The sequence below is a fragment of the Crocodylus siamensis genome, chromosome 10 (assembly GCF_052110815.1).
Source record: "Crocodylus siamensis isolate JL-2025a chromosome 10, ASM5211081v1, whole genome shotgun sequence".
Taxonomy (NCBI): domain Eukaryota; kingdom Metazoa; phylum Chordata; order Crocodylia; family Crocodylidae; genus Crocodylus; species Crocodylus siamensis.
In genome coordinates, this window is record NC_143404.1 from 31,356,297 (window position 1) to 31,375,946 (window position 19,650).

Below are 19,650 nucleotides of genomic sequence, written 5' to 3' on the forward strand. Positions count from 1 at the left end.
CCAGTGTGCTAGCACACCTGTGAAGATAGGCCACCTAGGGTCCCTTTCCAGGTGATGCTGATGATAGAAGTTCCCTTTTCATGTATTGCCCCGATATTGTGGGATCTTCACCTCATAGTAGCACTGAGTATCAGAATATTTTAGTAATTATAGATTAGGCCACATGGTACCCTGAAGCGGTTCCCCTGAGGACAGTTAGTGCCCCTAGTATCATGGAGGAATTACTCAAGTCAATTGCGGGAGTGGGCATCCCATGGGAAATGCTTATGACATGGGGATGAATTTTATGTCTGGGGTAGTAAAGGCCATGTGCTGTACCCTGGGAATTAGTTATCTCCACACATCCATGTATCATCCACAAACTAACAGACTGGTAAAATGACTAAATGGTACACCCAAATGAAAGCTTCAGCATAGCGCACAAAGCAAACCCTGGAAGTAGGACTTGTTGACACCACTCTTGTTTGCGGTTCATGATGCCCAACAAGAATCAGCACTCTTCTCACCATTTGGGTTGGTATATGGCCATATCCCGTGGACATTGATTTACATCTTCAGGGAAGAATGGGAAAGACCCAAGGAGCTGCCAGTGGGGACGGAGACCTATCATCAGGAACTCTGTACACAATTGCAGGCCACCAAATGGATCACGGGAAAGAACCTCTGAGAAGCCAAAGAAAGACAAAAGGCAGCATACAATACAAAAGCAAAATTGTGGGAGTTCAGTGTGGGTAACAGAGTACTGGTTCTGTTACCAACTTCAACTAGCTAGCATCTTAGGCAGTGGCAAGGTCGATTCAAAATTCTTCAAGTAGAACCTACAGATTATAAAGTCTCCCACCCTGCATACTGGAGGGAGAAACAAGTATTCCATGTCCAGGGCAAGGGACAAAGGGGCCAAGAAGTCCTCCAGGCTGAACAGGGTAGTTCAGGAAAACCTAGAGGCAAAAAAATAGAGGCATCTAAGCTGTGGAAGCAGGGGGTAGCTACCACGGCAGAGTATACCTACGTGGCCCACCCTTTTAGGGAGGCAGTCAGAAAGGCCAAAGCAGAAATGGAATTTAGGTTGACAACAAAAATTAGAGACCACAAAAAGTTCTTCTTCAGGTATATAGGGAGCAAAAAGAAGGTACAGGGTAGCATGGGCCCCCTACAAGACAAACTAGGGCAATTAGTGACAGATGGGGGGGTAAAACTAAGCTCTTCAATGAGTTTTTTGTCTCTGTATTCCTGAACTTGGATCAGGACAATTCTCTCAGTTGAATCATAGACAGGCATAAAAGGGAAATCAGCCCACCAACTGTTAGCACTGACTTAGTGAAGGGACATTTGGAGGAGCTGGATGTGTTTAAGTCAGCAGGCCTGAATGATCTTCATCCAAGGGTACTGAAGGAATCAGCCAGTTTCATAACAGAGCCACTGGCACAGCTGTTTGAGCACTCTTGGTGCTCAGGTCAGGTCCCAGAGGACTGGAAAAGGGTGGGCCAATGTGGTCCCTATTTTCAAGAAGGGGAGGAAGGAGGATCTGAGTAACTATAGACCTGTTAGTCTCACCTGTATCCTTGGGAAAACCTTTGAAAAAAATTTAACGATCATATTTGTGGGAGTCCAGTCGGGAAAGTAATGCTAAAGGGCAACCAGTATGGATTCATAGTAGGTAGGTCCTGCATGACTAAACTTGTTTCTTTTTATGACAGGTCACAAAATGCTTAGACGCAGGAATCAAGGTAGATGGCATCCACTTGGATTTTAAGAAGACCTTTGACACTGTATCTCATTATAGTCTCATAGATAAACTGAGTGACCATGACACAGATGATTACATGGTCAGATGGGTGGCATATTGGCTTAGGGGTCGCACCCAGAGAGTGGTGGTGGATGGGTCGATATTGACCTAGAAAGATGTGGGCAGTGGAGTCCTACAAGATTCGATCCTTGGATGGGTGCTGTCAATGTCTTCATTAGTGGCTTGGATGAGGGCGTGGAAAGCAATCTGTCCAAATTCACAGATGATACCAAATTATGGGGTAGAGTTAACACACCAGAAGGTAGGGCATAAATCCAGGTGGATCCAGACAAGTTGAAAAAGTGGGCAGAACAGAATAGGATGCAGTTCAATAAGGACAAATCAAGGTGCTGCACCCAGAAACACCAAATCACCAGCATGCTTACAGGCTGGGGGAAGAACTTCTCAGCAGCACAGCAGTGGAAAAGGATCTTGGAGTCACTGTTGACTCCAAGATGAACATGAGTTGTCAATGTGGTGAAGTGATCAGTAAAGCTAACTGCATGTTATAATGCATTAGCAGGTGCAAGACAAACAGGTCCAAGGAGGTGATACTTCCCTTTTATGCAGCATTGGTCAGGCTGCAGTTGGAATACCGCATCCAGTTTTGGGTGCCACACTTCAAGAGGGATGTGAACAACCTCGAGAGGGTTCAAAGGAGGGCCACTTGTATGGTTAGGGGCCTTCAGGCAAAATCCTACGAGGAGAGATTGAGACCCCTGGATCTTTTCAGCCTCCACAAGAGAAGGCTGAGAGGTGATCTTGCAGCCACCTACAAATTCATCGGGGGGGGATAGCAAGAAACAGGAGATGCCCTGTTTACCAGGGTACCCCTTGGAGTAACTAGGAACAATGGCGACAAACTGACAGAGAGCAGATTTAGGTTAGACATTAGGAAGAACTTCTTTATGGTAAGGGTTGTCAAAACCTGGAATGGGTTTCCAAGGGAGGTAGTGTTCTCCCCTATCTTAGGGGTCTATAAGAGGAGGCTATATATGCACCTGGCTGGGGTCATCTGACCCCAGCGCTCTTTCCTGCCCAGGGCAGGGAGTCGGACTTGGTGATCTGCTCACGTCCCTTCCAACCTAAACATCTATGAATCATCTCATCTATGTAAATTTATTGAGGGATTGGGAAGAGCCTGCAGGATGGCTGGCTGCCCTAGTTAAAGAACAAGAAGATTTGGGGCCAATGACCCTATCAGAAGTAGAGGGGGCAAGGTTATAGTAACATATACAGATAGGGGAAAACCTAACCCCAGACAGTATAAACAAATAAAGGAGCTGGTCTTGGCCTTTCAGGAGGTCTTTAGAGATGATCCCAGTTGGGCCAGAGGGGCAATACATGAGATTTATACACTGAAAGGGCCCCTAGTACAACAATATTGACATCCGGTTCCCCATCATCTGCATCATGCTGTACAACAGGAGTTAGAAAAGATGTTCAAACAAGGTGTCATCAGGCCCTCACATAGCCCATGGATAAGCCCAATTGTACCTGTGATGAAGCCAAATGGATCTCTACGATTCTGTTTTGACTTCAGAAAGTTAAATGTCCTAGTGACCTTGATGCTTTCCCTATGCCCCATGTGGCCCAATGCCCAATTACCACACTAGATATGTCAAAAATATACCGTCAGATCCTTATAGCACCTAAGAATCATGCCAAGAAGGCATTCAGAATGCCATAGGGACTTTATGAATTCCTGTGTATACCATTTGGATTGCATAGGGCAGCCACTACCTTTCAGAGGTTGGCTGATAGACTCTTTTGGCACCACACACAGCCTATGCCACAGCATACATAGATGACATTGTAATCTTTACCAAGACTTGGCACCAACACTTACAGGCCCTAACTGCGATGTTACAAGAGCAGAAGAACATGGGAATGACAGCCAATCCAAAAAAATGTGTCCTGGCAGGCAGAGAGCTGAAGTATTTATGCTTCATGGGAGGCCAAGGTATCATTAACCCATTGCTGACAAAGTAGAGGTGGTGCAGCAATTTGCAGCTCCTCACCCCTGGGTTAACTATTACTGCAGGTTCATACTGTATTTCACAGAATGAGTGGCCCTGCTGACGGATGCCCTTAAATGGGTCATTAAATGGAATCCAGCCATGTTGAGGAGTTTCCAACAACTGAAAATGGCTTTACACAGTGATGTATTAATACACAAGCCAGATTTCTCAGAACCTTTTATTTTCCAAACAGAGGCTTCCAACACTGTCATTGAAACCATATGAACACAACGGCAAGGTGAAGAAGAGAGGCTAGTGGCCTATGTGAGCCATATGTTGAACCCAGCAGAAACCAGGTGCCGATTTCAGATTTCACAATAGAAAGGGGATGTTTGGCAATTTGTTGGGCAGTTGAGTACTTTCAATACTACTTATTAGGATGGGAGTTCCAATTAGTCACAGATCATGCTCCATTTCAGTGGCTCATGCAAGCCAAGGTGGATAAGATGTGCATGAGCCACTGGGCATTAGCAGTCCAGCCTTTGAAATCCTCAATAGTACACAAACCAGGAAAAGTTAATATTACAGCTGATTTCTTCTTCAGATGCTGTGATGACAAGGATGACCAGGAGGCATGCTTTTCAACTCCACAAGGCAACTTAAAGGAGGAGGTATGTGGTGGTAAGCAGTGGCAACATGTAGAGGGTGCACAGGGGTGCACTTACACCTCCTGAGAGTGCTGGTGCACCCCCTTATTGCCAGCACTCCCTACTTAGGTGACAGGCAGGGGGGCAGGTGGGAGCACCAGTGCCCTCCCTGCAAGCACTGGTCAGTGAGTGGGGGCTCCAGGAGAAGCACCGCTGGCACTTCTGGCTGCCCCACTTATGCTTCCAGGTTGGCATGATCAGCTGTGGGGGCACCCCTCCCCCGGTCAGTGCAATTGGCCATGGGGGACCCCACCCCAGTCATTGACTGGCCACTGGGGGGGGCATGTGCCCCTCTGGCTCAGGAGGCACCAGTTGCCCATGGCAGTGAAACACCAGCACGCAGAGCTGTAACCATGGCAGGAAGCCACGGTTACATAGATTTCCCTCCAGCACATGCTGAGTGCTCAAGAAACTTACCTGGAGGTACACTGCCTACTCCAGGAGGCAGCGACGCAGCAACTTATAATCTCTTGCTCCTTTTGGCTTAGAGGGTGCATGCTGTCAGGAGCTTAAAAGGAACGGCTGCTGGATATGGCAAGAGGGCTGCAGAGCTGGGAGAGTGAGCCCAGTGCAGGGGTAAAGCACTGGGAGAGCCAGACATGTCTGAGGAAGAGCTGATAGTCCTGGTCTGGGTGGGCATGTCAGCCCAATATTGAGAAATCATACCGGGGGCAGGAACCAGGGTCAAGAGGTAAAGCCAAGGAGTGGTACCTGGCGCAGGGTGCGAGTCTTGCTATAAGTCCTAGAGCAAGAAAGCTCAGAAGCCCTGACTTTGATAACCAATAGTAGGAGGGTTTATATTCCACCAGGGATTCTACATTTTAGCTGGGGGAGAACCCTTCATGTTTAATGTAAATATGTATATTCACACTTCCTGCATAAATCCATCACCCTTTTTTTTCCTGAGAAGCTTTTGGCCTCAATGCTATTTTGTGAAAACAATTTCTATAGTTTACTTTTGAATGTATTGGTTTCAAGAAAAGTACCTGTTGGCAATTGCTTTAAATTGTATTGAATGTCCTTCTGTTCTATACCACAAGAAGAGAAATATAAGTTTCTGGCTTACCTTCTTTATATGACTGTTTTATGCCATGCCCATCTGAGTCCTTTCTTATCTAAGTAACATAATGCCAAACTTTTCAGTTTCTATCCATGTGGACATTTTTCCAGGTTAAACCCTTTTTATTTCCCATGTCTGAGCCCTTTCTGGTTTTATGTCAGCATGGTCAGAATTGAAAGAGAATATTCCAGGCAAGGCTGTACCTTTGATTTACATACAGGTATTGTAACATTTTACAAAGTTTTTGTCCCATTCTTTGTATAATATAGATGGTGTTAGAGGTTGTTCATTTCATGTCCAGAAGGAAGTTAAATGTTGAATAAGACAGAGAAGGCATTTCAGCTGATACGGGCAAAAATAATGCTGTTCCACCAAAATGCGTGTGTGTAAACAATGGAGAGGAATCAGATGGGAGAACTGCTGAGGTGGGAGGGACCATAAGTATAGGGTTACAAGTAAAAGGCTGGAAAAGGACACAGTGCTTTACCTGCTATCTGTGCGTCTGCAACGGGAGGGAAGGTGAGCTGTCTGTACCTGCTCCTGGATCCCCACATGCAGTGGGCTGGTGAGGGGGACTGGTTTACTGAATGAATGAAATCCCTCCTCTGTAACACTTGCACAACATGACTGATCTCAGATAGCAGTGAGTTTGCTAGACCTGTGGTTGCAACAGACTGAAACTGCAAACAGGGTAATATTAGAACAAGAGTTAAGAAATCCAGTGTATAGGGAAAGCGGGGAAAATAGATGGTTGGAGTGGCAAATATATACCCTCACTTATTTATACAATACAAACATATTATTTTTGTTCAAGCAGCATAAGTGAACTGACTGACCAGAAGCAAAGCTTGGCATTTTGGAGGAAGAAATTATTGCATGTAAGTAAATCTTGGAAATCCTCATTTTAATCTATTTTAAGTCTTTCTGCATGCATCTAACCATCTGATCCTGTAAACTATAGGCCTCAGCAGACACAGGTTCCCATCTTAAGTACACAACTTAAAGTATCAAGGCTTATGTTCTAGAATCTTAAGTAAGTTCACTGGGAGATTAATTTCATATATCTATAGAAAGCCTAATTCTAATTTTATGTATGCATGTCTTAAATCAGTCTAATATCACTACATTTCTGTGGAGTTACTCCTGAACTTTATTCTTGTAACGGGAAGAATTAATCAAGCAGGTTAATGTTATATTTAAATTATGGGCCTGATTCGCCTTCTTGTTACACTGAGGTAAACTAGGAATAGCTATGGAAGACAATGATTTATAAGTATCTATTGCTCGCTACACTAGTAATGACCAAAATTATGTCTTATATTATTAAGTTATTCTCTGTGGAGAGGTATTTTGGGGTTGTTGGTTTTCTGGGGTTTTCTTTTCATTTTTAAAACTGTCTGAGAGGGGCGGTGAATTCCTTGGATTTATTGTTTAGCAGTTACACAAACCTCATTCATCCCATACTGCCACTGAACACAGTGGGAGTCTGGTTTATGCAAACAATATAGGATGGGGCTCTGAGGTCAAGACTTTGGTAGACTTGGCTAGAGCTTAGTGTGACTATGTGCTCTGGAAGTTCTCTATGTACCTCAGTTGCACCAATTATTTTTGGAATTTAAAAGTAATTTTTCATATGATGTAATGACAGCAGCTTCAACTGAAACAATCTATTTTTAGCAAGAACAAAAGTTTTCTTGAGTTCTTACAGGACTCCTGGGAGTGCCAGAGAGTCTCTCACTTATTGTTCATGCTTTGAGATAAGCTACTTGTTAGGCTTAATGAAAACAAAATGCATAACAAAAAGTTTGTGCCTGCTGCCATAAAGCTGGCACTTGCCTTAAGCTTCAAAATCCTGCACCTGCTATGCGTACATCTCCCAAGCAGAACATTAAGACATTGTCTTCCAGACTGGAGTGTCTGTTCCTTCTAATACAACCTGCTCACATAATGGTTTTTTGGCTTTGGGGCTAAATCATAATATGAGTTTAAAAAAAAGGATCAAGTTGATCCAAAGTGGCACTTTTTCTGGCTTTTCAGCAAAATGGAAATAAAATAAAAATGTCATTTTGGTGAACCCTAAATGAATGTTTCATTTTCAAATTATTTAACTTCTGTTGCTTTCTTTCTGTCCCACCTCCTTTAAATGTAGGAAAATTTATATTTAAAAAATACATTTGAAACAAAATATTGCAGCCATTCCAAAATGAAATATTTCACTTAAAAATGTAAAAATTATTTTTTCCAAAGATTCTTAAGATTTTTCCTCCATTTCTCAGCCAAAATTATTTGCCAGATTTGACTTGCATTTCAAACATACCGCCCCCAAATCCCTGATTTTGACATATTTACTTTGAATTGAAATAAAATTACCCAGCTGCACTCCAGACCTGTCACAGCACAGCTCCCAGAAATGCTACCACATTCCTCAAGGACCTACACCCACTCCTAAAGCACTTTAGGCTTCCCCTTACAAGTATTGGGAAGGAGTACAGTCAAACAACAGCTCTAATGTGTTGACAAGCTGACAGATGCTTTTGACTTTTCTGGTCCATAGCAACACAACTAACCCCACAAAAAGATATAATGTTAACTAATGAAGAGCTTTACAAAGATAAGCTTGAGTGCAATCATTCATTTGTACAAGTCTCTTTCCATGCAGGCATCACGCCAATGGACATCTGAGCTAACAACAGACCTTATACATAAGCCGGTCTAAGTGATCAGAAACTGGTTTAAACCTGTAACAGAACCAATTTTCAGTGCACATAAACCAGTTTGGGAACGGCTGAAACTGGTGTGAGATAAATCTGGCTGAATGTAGTATCATACTTAACTGATTTGGCTCAAACCAATTTATGCAATGTCTGTCCCAGACCCCTGGCTGGTTTAAGATAAACCAGACACCCCCAGCATCCCAGCATGCTCTCTGGGGTGAGTGGGGCTCTCTGCTCCACAGCAGGGCTGGCCCCTCCCCTCTGCTCTCTGACTGGGGCTCCAGATACTGTGGGCTGCTTCACCCCTTCCCCTCACCACACCCTGCTAAGCAGGGTTTCCCCCCTCCCCTCTGCCTTAATGAGGAGATGTCTGTGTATTAGGCAGCAGACCACATGCTGTCTACAGTCCATGCTGAAGCAACAGATAGAATCAACAAGTAGCTGGTATTGTCCTTCTGTTGTTTTCTTAATTGGGTGATAAACACTGTTATCAATTCCCTGCTGGCCTAATCCCAGTGTCCTACCAGAGCCTGGCCATGCCTCCCTCAGCTCCAAACTGTGGAAGGAAGGGAGGACTGCTCTAGCCCTCTCCCCCCCACCCCCTGCTTCTAGCCTGAGCCACTGCAGGCGTGTGCCTGAATTTCTAGGATGTCTGTCTGGTTACAAAACTGATTTAGCCTAGCCAGGTTACACTAACCTGCAGAGATGGAATCAATTCAAGCTTGGGCTTTCTGAATGTCTGTCCCTAGCCCATTGCCTTCTTGAAGTTATTCTAAATTGATAGTTATGGATGGTAATGTAATGATGGGTGGGTGAGCACAGCATGAGCCTCAGGTATTGCCTAAAAAGGGGCTCCAGAATGGAGCGGGGGGGGGAGGGGCTGTTTCACCCTCCTAGCCCCTAGCCTCCCACATCCTACACCTTCCTTGCTCCAGCTCCAGCAGCAGCAGTGTGGCTGTGTGGAGGGAAGAAAAGCAGCAACTGTGTGTGGTGGTAGAGTGGCCAGAGGTTCACTTCTGCTTGGGGGAGGTGTCACCCTATTTTTGGCCATCATTTTTTTTGGCCACCTTTTAAAGTTAAAAAAATGGAGTGACATTTCTCGCTATACAGTAGTGAACCTCTGGCTGATCTTCCACACCTCCATCACTTCTCTGCCTTCCCTGGATCTGGACCAAGAACCAGAGACAAGAGCCAGAACAGGTAAGACACAGGGTGAGGGCTGTCCAAACTGCAATACTGGCTAGTTATGCCTTCATTTATGGAAGAATTAGCCGCTAGGTTTTACAGGCCACACTTATAGGCAGATGGACAAAACTGGCGCCAAAATTCAAAACTCCATTTCTGCAAAATGTAAACTTTGTTTTTTCATCAGGGAAGAGAAGGATATATATTACTAGCCAGCAAAATTAGAGTACTTGTACTTCAATAATAATCATATTATAGAATTTTTTTTCCACAAATCTGTCTTGCTGAACATAACTTTTATATGTCTGCTATCACAACACAGCCAGTATATCAAATTGGATCTGCATGCCCTTGAGTAATCAGAGTGAAATATTTTGGAGCAAAACTTTGATGAAAAATACGTATTCAGGTCAACTGAAAAATACAGTGAATTGATAGAAGTGTTTCAGCCAAAAAACCTTAAACTGATGTGTAAAAATTGAACTGTTGAAATATTTAGAAATGATTGTTTTAATTTGTATTACAAAGTTGCTTCTTTCTGCAATTTACCTACTTTACTTTTAAAAAAATGAAATGCCTATAAATGATACAAAATGATTTTTCCCTTGCCATTTATTTTGGTGAGAAAACCAGAAGATTTTTGTAAATGTTGTTCTGTTTGATCAGTGAACTAAAAATCAGTTATTCAGGCAGCTCTAAAAGTAAATATATTCTTACAACACCTGGCTTCTTTCCCAATTGGCTGTGAAGAGGACGATGCATTCCATAAGCCTCTGCTAACAAAAATGTCCCCTCCCTACCCAGATCCCACATTCCAAAGTAGTTTTTTTTTTATGTTCAGAGGGACCTATTTAAAATGTAGGCTTTGTGCAAAGAAGGATGGGCTCTCTGGTTTGAATTACTTAACTTCCTCTTCTGAATGAAAAAATACTGACATGAGTTGACAATGGTAATTCCACAGAGCCATTTTCACAGAAGTTGGCACAGGGCAATGCAATTGTCCATGACCCTCGGGAATTCTAGGGTAGGACAGGAGGTGCTCCAAGTACCATATCTTTAGAGGAGATCTGCTAATGAACTGAATCTCTGGCTCTACAGACTTTCCTGTCAATACCACAGTAGTGTTAAAGTAACATAGCCATGATGTTCCAGGAATTATGAAAGGGATAAGGATTTTTTGGGGTGATAGCTTTTATTGGACCACCTGCATAGTTGGGATAAATTTAGAATGCCCTGCATTGGAAAGCTTGTCATATTTTATCCCAATTTTGTCCAAAAAATATCACCCCCCAAAATTCTTGCCTCTCCTGATTTGAGGAGGCTGAAGTGACACCCAGATAACCTCTTCAGAAGAGAGGTCACAAATTACTACAAACTCAATCACCACTTGAGGACTATACATACTGCAAAAGCTGAAGTGCACTTGAGGTTGATCCAAACCACATAAAGCTCTTCACATGTGAGGTGGAGTTATCACAAAAATAGGCTTCTTTGTATGATTTCCAGCAGTCCTAGTCTTGGTCAGGATAAGATTTATTTCTAAGACTCCGGACTCCAGTGAGAGATTGTTTCTGTGAGCTGCCAAGTCTACATAGGACACCTGACATGCAAATGCCATGCAGTCATTTGTGCTATTTGTGCCGAAGGCTATTTGTGCCTTCAGCAGCAGCATTCACAGGGGCAAATGTTGACACTAAAACCTGACTGTAGAAATACCTTACAGAGCCTTTGCCTAGGACACAGAATGGATCTGACTGTGCCTAAGCCAGTAATAAAAGTCTCCATTTTGTGCAGAAGTCAGAGACAAATCTTAAATAAAATGTTACCTGTTTACATGTCAGCCTTTATTTTACATGTGTGAATGCTGGCTGTAAAATGAACCTCTCTTGTGGTGCTCTTTCTGTCCCACTTGAACCAAATTTTGTTCTGTTCTATCCAAGCAAGCGTACTGAAGCCCTTGAGGTTGCACCAATGCAGCCATAACAAAATCTGACCTTATAGCTTCATAGTATTCATTGTGTGAAGCACAGTAAATGGCATGTTATCGGTGTATGTATCTTTGATGTTGGCACAATTGGTCAGATACATCACACTTTCCTACTCGAACTAGAGAGAACATGTTTATGTCCTTTTTACTGCTTGTGGTTTCACTGAACTGTAAAAATGATATATAATATCTGTCTTCATTGCATCTTTCCAATTTACTGCGGTGTTAATTATTTGGGAAGTCAGTTTCATCTGCACACTTACAAGCAATAGTGAATGATCAAGTGTATCAAGTCATGCCTAAATATCATAAGCTTTGGTTTGTCTTAAGAGGAAAAAATACAGAAAAGTCTGCCCAGACCTGTTATTCTAGGCAAAATAATATGACTAATGGACAGCCTTAGGGCCTGAACTTCCCAACTGGGGAATTCATATAATAAATTTGGAAGGAAAAGGACAATTGATTACTAGTTCCCTCAAAAAGCATGTAAATTGTAACATAAACACTGTACCCTGCTCCCATCATGAGCAAGTGGCATGTGATGAAGAGCACTGGCCTTGCTCCCTTAGTCATGTATTTGTAAAAGAGAGTGAGTATGACCTTTTGGAAAGGAGACTGAAAACGAAGGATGGACTCCGGCTGTCAGCAGGAGGGAGCTGGAGGAGGCATTTGGTGTACTCCCCTCCAAAAGGGGCAGCTGGAAAAAGGAAGAAATCTAAATTGTCCAGTGCTTTTCTGGATATGTTACATAACAGCAATATTCATCCCCCATCAACTGCCAGCCGAACTGTTCTTCCCATTCACCTGTGATTTACCAAGTTCTTTATGGTTTGTTATTTTGGAGATTATAACCTGCCTTCCCACATGCCACTCAAGATCCACAACTTTTATGCATCCATGCTGAGACAAAAAGTGTGTTCTTACCTTGAATCAGCTACCATAAGGTGCCAAACACATAATAAAAAAATAGTGATGACAAGGCAATTTAACAATCCCCCTTATTCTCATTGACTTCCTGTATGTTGTAGATGTGTTAACACTGCAAGTTTATATTACCAAAGTTAAGACATACTATAATCTTGTAGGATAATAAGATTCCCAATATGAATGACTTCACAGAGCAATCTTATCCTACTATATTCATTGGATAACCTTATCCACCAATTTTTATGTCAGAAAGAAAATAATGAACATGAATCTCATTTGTACTGTTTAAAGGGGCCTGAAAGTGAGAGTCGGTTATTTATGCTTGTATAAAGAAGCCTTTTGTTAATAAGAATCAGGCCTCATGGGCCGATGATATGTATTTTTGTTACTAACGTTGTATTACATATAAACCAAATTGTGATGGCACCAATTATTTTCCTACTTTTGCATTTGTTACCCTCTCAAAATTCCAAAGATAAAAACACATATGTCAGAGTTGAGGCAGCAGAGGATGATTTATAGTGTATATGCATATTTGGCCAGATCTTCAGCTGGTGTAAATCAGTATCGTTTTAATCACAGTAGAGTAACATAGATGGGCATTAATTTCATCCTACAATTGGTATTGTGGCCCAGCATGTATTTCTGTAGTACATGCCATTTGTATAACTTAGCAATCCATAGGGAGGGCAAGTTATTAAACTTTAAATATCTTAATTATCACTGTGAAAGTCTAAGTAATATAAAATTGTTCTGAATAACTCTGGAGTTAGAAATAATTTCTCCACCATTGAAACTATTGTAGTAGTTCTGCATTTTCTGTATTTTTACCAACACTATAAAAAAATCCAAAATAAATAGTGTTGAACTTATTTATTTTTGCAATCAACTGCAATTTTTTACTGGTTAGAGAAACAAACATTATATAATCCTAAACATCATATTTCCCCACACTACTTTACTGTTTCAGTTTTTAATCTTTAATTATAGCTCTTGGAATATAGAAACAGAATGGCAATTGTGTGTATTGATCTGCTGGAACTCCTGTGTCTAAACTAATATCACATAGTGTTGGCATTCCCCTTTCTCCATATATTTGAGGTCAAGACTAAGTACTAGACAATTTTTAATTGTGCTGTTATAAGTCAAGAGTTAAGTCCACTGAAACATATGGAGCTCCATTGTAAAACTTGTTTGAGATCAAAAGTAGGCCCACATCTTAGTGAAGTGTAGAATATTTGATTTTACGATTTTGTTCTCCCCCTTTCCATCTTTTCATCACATACTTCATTTGTAATTTCCTGTGTTTATTTTAGCTTCAGGATAATTTAGGAGTATGACAGTAATCATTTAACAGAGACAGGGATGTGGTGTGGTTACCTTTAAGAGTGTTATGTATAAGTTGTTACACTGACCCAGGGATTGCAGGAAGGAACAGCAGCTCAGTAGGTGAAGAAGACTTTCTGAAAAAACAAGCGTTATCATTTTATAAGTTTAACTCCTTGATCTTTTGAGAATAACACATGGTACCAGGAGTAGGGTGTGAAGAAAGACGGAAAAATGAAGCATCTCAGAATTCCAGAGGGGTTAAAGCTGTCCAGCAATGCAGCAGAAAACTGGAAGAAATTTAAGCAGAGCTTCACCATATATATGACAGCCAGTGGAGCTTCAGAGAAGGAATATCCACTCAAGGTAGCTATTTTTTTAAAACAGCAGCCCTAGAAGCTCTGTCTCTTCATAATTGCCTACAACTGTCAGAAGCAGAACAGAAAAGCTATGGCATAATAATAAAAAAGTTTGAGGAATATTGTATACCCAAACAAAATGAAACTTTTGAACGGTATAATTTCCACATGAGACAGCAGAAAGAATGTGAGACAATATAGGAGTTTGTCAAAGATCTCAGACTCCTGAGCCAGACACGTAACTTTGGAGACCTAAAAGAATCCATGATCAGAGACTAAATAGTAGGGCTGTGCGACACTTCGGTCGCTGATTCGATTCAGCGGAGATTCGACCCAATTTGATGGCCAAATCTCCAAGTCTGAATCAAATCAGAGGACGCTTTAATCTCTCTGAATTGAATCAGAACCCTCCAAATCAATTCAGAGAGATTCGGAAGGATTCAGAGATTCAGACATAGACATAGCTTTAAATGTTTTTTCTGCATAGCTCAAGGTACTAGGCAGCTTATGAATGCTGTGATGCTAGACCACATGGAGCATCCCACAGGATTGTGGGGGGCTCTCCAGTGCATTTGGCAGCAGACCAGAAGCACTTTTAATCCACTTCCAAGTTTGCCGAGGAGCACACTGGGGCCCCTGCCCTTCCAGCTTGGCAACTGGTGTCTCCTGGGTCTGGGGTGGCACCTGGGGTCCCCCTTTGGCTGACTGCTGAGCTGGGGGGGCACAGGGGGACCCCTGGACACGCTCCCTGGTGGACCCAGAAATGGACCGGAAGTACTTCTGGTCCAATTCCGGGTTCACCACCAAGCATGTGGAGGGCCCCCCTCCCCTCCCCCATACTTCTGGGAGACTCGATCTGCCCCACCATCGCAGTGTTCACAAGCCACGCTGTACCTCAAGGTATGTAGAAAAAACATTTAAAGCTGTGTCTATGTCCAAATTGCTGATTCTCTGAATCAGCATTGAATCTTTAGATTTGGATACGGCCGAATTGAATCAGGGACAGCGATCCAAATCAACAAATCAAATCACTGTCCCTGATTTGGGCCAAATCCAAATCTGAATTAAATAAGGCCCGCTTCACATACCCCTACCAAATAGTATTAGGTATAAGGGATACATGCCCCAGGAAAAGTCTGCTAGATGATCCTGAGCTTGATTTGGAAAAGGCAGTTAGAATGCGCCAAGTGGCTGAGAGAAATGCCAGGCTGCAGAAGCTGGAGGAAAAAGCAGAACAAGCTGAACTAAACAGTATTACAAATGCATAAACCTAAGGCAACACACAAGCAATACAGAAAGGAGGCCCTCACTAGGAAGCAGGCAAGCAGAGACCAAAGAGAACTGCTTGAAGAAACAATGATCCACCGCAGATGCTGTGAGGGTTGCCACATATCCATGCAATGCTCATGCATTTGATAAGCACTGCAACAAATACAAAAGATTCTATCACTTTGCAAGAGTTTGTAGAAAGAAGCGGGATGCACCACACAAGAAACAGCAGGTGAATGCTATATACAACACAGAAGAGGAAATATTCCTCACTGGCACAATGCTAAAATAAATTAATTCTTCTGAGGATTAGACAGTCACCCCGGACACCAATGGATTAATGGTCATTTTTAAATTAGATACAGGGGCACAGGTCAATGTACTATCATAATACATTATTAAAAAAATTAAAACTAAACTAAAAAGTTAAAACTACTATGAGAATAAGAAAATGAAATTTATAGCATATAATGGGAACATGATTGCAACCAAGGGTGTTTCTGCACTGAATGCTAGACATACGGATAATATAATAAAAGTTCAGTTTGTAACAGTCCCAGGAAAGCTAGTGCCGATTATTTGGTTGTGAACATGTATAAAGTTCTAGACTGATTGCTCTGTGAAGTCATTCATATTGGGAATATCATTATCCTGCAAGATTATAGTATGTCTGTCTGGTAATAGCACTAGATTATGTGCCTTCAATATGTCCTTCAGAAGGTATTGCTTTCATAGGCTCCCTTTTGGACTCTGTTTTGCATCTGAAGTATTTCACAGAAAGGTGCAACAAATTTTTGAAGGTCTTAATGGAACTATGGTTTATACTGATGAAGTATTAGTTTGGGGAAATAGTATGGAAGAATATGATTTGAGGCTAAGAAAGGCACTTGAAAGAGCTCACAGAGCAGGTTTGAAACTGAACAAACAAAAATGCAAAATCAGGGTCAAAGAAATAATATATCTACGAGAAAAGCTCTCTGAGAAAGGGGTGCAAATCAATCCTGCAAGGGTTAAGCCATTACAAACATGCCACCCCCTACAGATAAGGAAGGAGTGCAGAGATTACTAGGAATGATAAATTTTGTTGGGAAATATCTACCTAATTTAGCAGACCAGACCAAACACTTGAGATACTTGTACAAAAGAAAGCTCAGTGGATACGGAATCATGAACATAAAGCTGAAATAAAAAACCTGAAGAAAAAAATAATGAAAGCTCCAGAACTAAAATACTACGACCCTAAAAGACCCATTAAATTGTCAACAGATATTTCTAAAGAAGCATTGGAGCAGCTTTGTTTCAAAAACATGGGGATAGCGGAAGACTGTGGCATATGCATCTAGGGAACTCTCTAAGTCAGTGTGTTGATATGCACAAATTGAGAAAGAAAGTTTAGCTCTGATATATGGCTGTAAGAAATTTCATATGTTCATCTATGGAAAGCCTGTAATAGCTGGAACTGATCTTAAACCTTTGGTAACTATAGAAAAAAAAGGGGGATATAGACATGCCACCCAGATTACAGAGAATTTTCTTGCAACTTCAAATGTATGATCTAGACATGCAGTACACACCAAGAAAACATCTACTTACTGCAGATACATTATCCAGAGCATATGACACAATGGAAAATGATAGAATTCTAGATTCAGACATAGTATATGTTAATCTAATTAAAAGAGTGATTCCTGTCGTAGATAAAATGTGGGCACTAATTGAAGAAGCTACTGCTCAGGATACCACATTGCAAAAGTGATAACAGCTATTTGTGCTGGTTGGCCTGAAAAACATATACCTAGCTCCTACTCCCAGTTCAAGGGAGAGTTGTCAGTACTGGATGGCATTTTGTTCAAAGGCTCATGACTTCTTGTTCCAGCAATGCTAAAGAAGGCCATGTTAAACAGAATACATGAGGGGCATCTAGACCATGAAAAATGCAAAAGGAGAGCAAAGGGTGTTCTATATGTTGGCCCAACATAAATAATGACATAAAAGATGCTGTAAAGGCTTGTAGAATTCCAGCTTCTAACAACTATGAAACTATGAAACACACCTAAAGTACGGATCTGCACAAAGAAAAGAGCCCATGATGGTCATGAAGGCACCTGTAGCTCCATGGTATCAAATGAGCATTAACTTATTCATGCATGCAGGGAAAAATTATGTATTAGTGTTGGATTATTATTCTCACTACCCTGAAATTGTATTGCTCGAAAGCACAACAGCAAACTATATCATAATGCACATCCAATCGATTTTTGCTACACATCGGATTCCACAAATTGTGAGAATAGACAAGACCTCAGTTCACCTGTCTTGATTTTAAAGGGTTTTAAACCAAATATGGATTCCATCACAACACTTCAGTTCCTAAATACTCACAATCCAATGACCTGGTGGAAAATGGAATAAAAAAATAAAGAAATTTTGGAAAAAATCTACAAATCTACACACCAATGTTTACCTGTCACTCTTAAATTGCAGGGCAACACCCATGAAACACAGATTGTCCCTAGCACAAATGCTTTTTAATGGGAAACTCAAAAACAGGCTGCCAAATCTTGTGGATGATGCTCATCAGAATGAAAAGCAAAACGTGAAAACATTAAAAGAATGTGACAAACTCACATAAAAATGGTACTATGACAGGGGTTCCAGGGAATTACCACAACTGCACAAGAAAAATATGGTGCTTATTTCAAATGGATGACAAAAAACAATAGTTTCCCATAAAGTAGCTCCCAGATCCTATCAAGTAGTCACACTGGAAGGACAGGTATTAAGAAGGAACAGACTTGCAGCTCATAAAAGGGAGAAAAAAAGCAGCATCATGAGATTCACCAAAGGAAACGGAGCTAACAACAGAGCAACAAGAAACAACAGAGGAGGTTGAAAATGGCACAGAAGTAGATATATCTGAACAAGGAACCAAACAAGAACTGAACCAATAAGGACTGAGAATGCAGAGAAACTCAGAAGATCACTTATAGCTAAAAAGCCAACACAAAAATGAACAGAGACCTGTTAAAATGTGCTCTAAAAATAGGCTGAACTAACCTTCCAGTGTTAGTATTACATGGGGATACATTACATGTAAATGGGGAAGATGTGCAGATAGCTTTAAAAGTGTTATGTGTAAGTTGTTACACTGGCCTGGGGATTGCAGGAGGGAACAGCAGATCAGTAGACTAAGAAAGCTCTCTGAATAAACAAGCTTTATTGTTTTATACGTTTAACTCCTTGGTCATTTGAGAATAACACAGAGGCTACTCTCTGAGTACCCAAAAAATCCTAGGTGGTACTGTCCAGCATGCAGAAAGTCATAGGTGGTACTGTCATTATCTTGACTATTTATCTATCCTAGGGTATAGTCGAAGGATCAAGCTACAGTGAGTTGCAATTAATTAACAGGGTAGTGATTTTCAATCAATGTGCTCAATTAAGGTGCTCAATCAGCACCCTGGAGTCCTACCAGATTCTTTTAAGGGTGATGCAGGGCGCCACACAATATTAACACTGTTAAATGTGCAGTGATGTTCAAATAGTTTGGGAGTAAACCAGTTTCTTTGAAATAGTAAAAAGTCCCTGTGTATTGGCTGTATAAAAGGTCTTTGTCAGATCAGTGAAAGCTATGTACAGTGGTATTCATTTTTCTCCATTTTCTCTACACTTCTCTTGCAGTTGCTTGACCAAAAATATTATATCAATGGCGGAGCTTCCTGAGCAAAAACTGTGTTGACTTTCGGGATAGATTTTGTCAGGGAGAGATTTCATCCTAGGGAGCATAATGCAAGTGACAACAACGTTCAAGAGGAAGATATATCTATAGTTGTCATAGTTGCTTCTATTATCCCCTTTGTTTTTTGTATAATTGTGCAAATTGAGCATCTCTGAAATGTTACGGTGCCATTTCCTCTTTCCAATAGAGCACTACAGCTTCATGGAGCTTTCAAAGTAATTAGTCATTAACACCTCTGTAGATTTCAGCAGGCAAACAGTTACTGTCAGTCATTGCCAGATACCTTGTTCCCAAAAATAGATTTAATGGCTTTCTGCAAATCTGTTAAGGTAGGCTCATTGTCCAAATCCAGCACAACTTCAAACCGTGGTAATCCTACAAGCTCTTTGAGAACTGGTTTATCCAAAGAACAAAATGAGCCAAGTATATTTTTATGTCCACAGTAACCTTTAGACTTTGAGTAAGCCTTCAGTCAGCAATCACAAGCAGTGACTTTTTTGGATTTTGTAACTAAGCAAAGCTAGGGGGTCAAAACTTGGATGGGAAATCTGTGTCACCAAAAAACAAATAGGGGTGATGCAGTGGGTGATGCTCTCATCATGACATTTATGAGCAATGTTCAACTCTAGA

The 19,650-nt window shown here is 41.4% G+C and overlaps 1 protein-coding gene across 1 annotated transcript in view; it reads left to right on the forward strand.

Annotated features, from left to right (window-relative positions):
• The first annotated feature begins 6,069 nt into the window (after nucleotides 1–6,069).
• Nucleotides 6,070–19,650, forward strand: part of GABRP (gamma-aminobutyric acid type A receptor subunit pi) — a 42,651-nt gene continuing 29,070 nt past the window's right edge. Inside the window, exon 1 of the mRNA XM_090020609.1 lies at nucleotides 6,070–6,392. The gene's annotated coding sequence lies outside the window, so the exon portion shown is untranslated. The remainder of the gene's footprint in view (nucleotides 6,393–19,650) is intronic.